Source organism: Pteropus vampyrus, unplaced genomic scaffold (assembly GCF_000151845.1).
Source record: "Pteropus vampyrus isolate Shadow unplaced genomic scaffold, Pvam_2.0 Scaffold19, whole genome shotgun sequence".
In the NCBI taxonomy this organism is placed as follows: Eukaryota; Metazoa; Chordata; class Mammalia; order Chiroptera; family Pteropodidae; genus Pteropus; species Pteropus vampyrus.
In genome coordinates, this window is record NW_011888800.1 from 4,561,757 (window position 1) to 4,564,440 (window position 2,684).

General features: G+C 31.7%; 1 pseudogene; it reads left to right on the top strand.

Annotated features, from left to right (window-relative positions):
- The first annotated feature begins 209 nt into the window (after positions 1-209).
- Positions 210-328, top strand: LOC111736349 (annotated as a pseudogene).
- Positions 329-2,684: the final 2,356 nt, after the last annotated feature.

Below are 2,684 nucleotides of genomic sequence, written 5' to 3' on the forward strand. Positions count from 1 at the left end.
ATACTGGGACTTTCTTAATTTCTCTTTCTGAAGCAGTTACAAAGTAGAAAGTATACAATTGCATGACTATTTCCCCCAGATTTAGTTTCATAATGAGGGACCAGAAAAACAAAAGTAGAGCGGTATTTTTCTTTCAATATAAAATGATTGCCATATAATAAGGACGACACTGGAACAGCACTCAATTGAAATAAAAATGAGAAAAAAAATTCTACGGTCATGCTACTCTGAACAAGCCGGATCCCGTCTGATCTCAGAAGCTAAGCAGGGTCAGGCCTGGTTAGTACTTGGATGGGAGACTGCCTAGCAAGACCAGGTGCTGTAGGCATAAAAAAAAATAAAATAAAATAAAAAATAAGGGATTGTAAGCTGACAAGGTCCTTGCAATCTGTGAGGTCAATCTAGGGTTGCCTCGCTTAAAAAAATAAAAATGAGAAAAAAAGCTATGTCTAAAAAGATAGGTCATGAATTTATTATATTAAAAAACCTTGATATAATTAATACATACATAACACTATACATGTATATATAAAACTAACTTTGTAATACACATTCTTTGCAATGCACAAGGAATATTTACCAAAATAGATCCTTATACTGGGCAATAAAGAAAGTCTCATCAAATTTCAGAGGATAAAATCACTCAAAATGAATTCTTAGACCAGAGTGGAATCTAGAAAAGTAACTAAAATATTCCCAAATACTTTCAATTAAGCAATATATTTCTAAATAGCCCATGGATCAAAGAAGAAATCACAATGGAAATTAGGAAATATTTTTAACTAAATAAAAATGAAGATGTATCAATATTTGTGGTTTGTAGCTAAAGCCGTGCTGAAAAGGAAATATATAACTTTAAATGTACATATTAGGTAGAAGGAAAGGTTAAATATCAAGGATATAAGCTTCCATCTCAAGGAACTAGACTGAAAAATATAACAGTAAATTAACCCAAAAGGAAATAAGAGCAGAAATCAATAAAATAGAAAGGAAACATACACTAGAAAAAATTAACAAAGGCAAAAGATGGCTCTTTGAAAACAAATTTAAAAATCGATAAACCCCATAAAAGATTAATTAAGAAAAAAAAAGAAAATACAACTACTGATATATAAAAAGAGAGACTTCGTTACAGATTCTATAGACATTAAAAAGATAAACAGATAATAAATAAGCTTGAGTTTAGATGAAATGGACAAATTCTTTGGAAAACACAATTTACCAAAAATGACTAAAAAAATAAATAGATCATCTTAATGGTCCTGTGTGTATCAAAGAATTGAATTTATACTTAAAACAATGAAAACTCCAGGTCCAGATGCTTCACCAAACTCTCAAAGAAGTAAGAACAATCTTATACAAACCCTTTCTGATAATAAAAAAGGACTACTTCCCAACTCATTTTATAAGGCCCACATAACCTTGATACCAAATTTGACACTAACATTCCAAGGAAGAAAAACTACAGGCTAGTATCTCTCATGGACATAATGCAAAAATCCCAAACAAAATATTAACAAATTGAATCCATGGGTTTATAATAAGAATAATTACATCTCAATCAAGAAAGTCTTTTATTACAAGAATGCAAGGTTGGTAAATATTGGAAAATCAATAATAATTAATAGAATAAAGGGAAAAATTCAAATAATTATTTCAATAGGAAAATAAACGAGTCAATCTTACTTAAAATTCTAGGCTTTAAAAAAGTAAACAGCACTATAAGAATTTTGCTGAAAATACCAGAAAATAATAAAACTGAGTAAAAGTAGCTTAAAGTAAAGGGGATTTTTGAAGGGTAAAGGTAGGCAGTTAAAGCTGTTTCTATGTTTAATGATGCCATCTGGGATCCAGATTCTTCCTATCTTTCTGCTCTGACATTTTTTGAAGCATCTATAATAGTGCCTGGCACTATAGTAGGTGTTCAGTAAATATCTGTTGAATGAAAAAAATCAATGTTTTAATCTTCGCCCTGCAGCTTATTACCTAATGACCATAAGACTAGCCTAATGGCCTTCAGGTTCATATCCAGGCACAAAGAACAAAGCAGAAAGGAGTGCAATGCCTATGTCAAGAAAGCAAGAAACCCTCAGCTTTCATTTCCTTGTGTAGAACTGACTCATTTGGCCACCTGATTGCAAGAGAATTTAGAGAGTAAGTATTTTTAGCTAGACACATTATCGCCCTGAAAAAACAGAAGTTCTGTTACTCAGGACAAAGAGGAAATAGATACTGGGTCCCTCTATATAGAAGGCACAATGATAAGCATTTGTTAAATCTGCAATATTGGTAAGAAAAGGCATCATCTCTGAGAGATTGAAGTTTAACGAGCAGATGAGAGAAGTTAAAAAAAAAAAAATAGCCATAGTGCAGGGAAAAGTAAGATAACAATCATGCAAGAAGATCAAACAAAGTGCTCTGGGAAATCAAAAGCAGGAAAGACTACATTTATTAGGGAGACCTAAATGGCTTCATAGATGAAAACTTTTGAAGTTTTAAAAATAGCCAAGCTTTCCACAAGCAGCAATGGGCAGTAGTATATTCTAGTTATAAAAGTACCAGCAAAAGCAAATTAGACAATATGTCTGGTATCTGAGGAACAATAACTGTATTCTATGGTATCAGATACTTTTAAGAATCTACTTGGAGGTAAAGCTAGAAAAAAATTTAGACTCTATCATAAG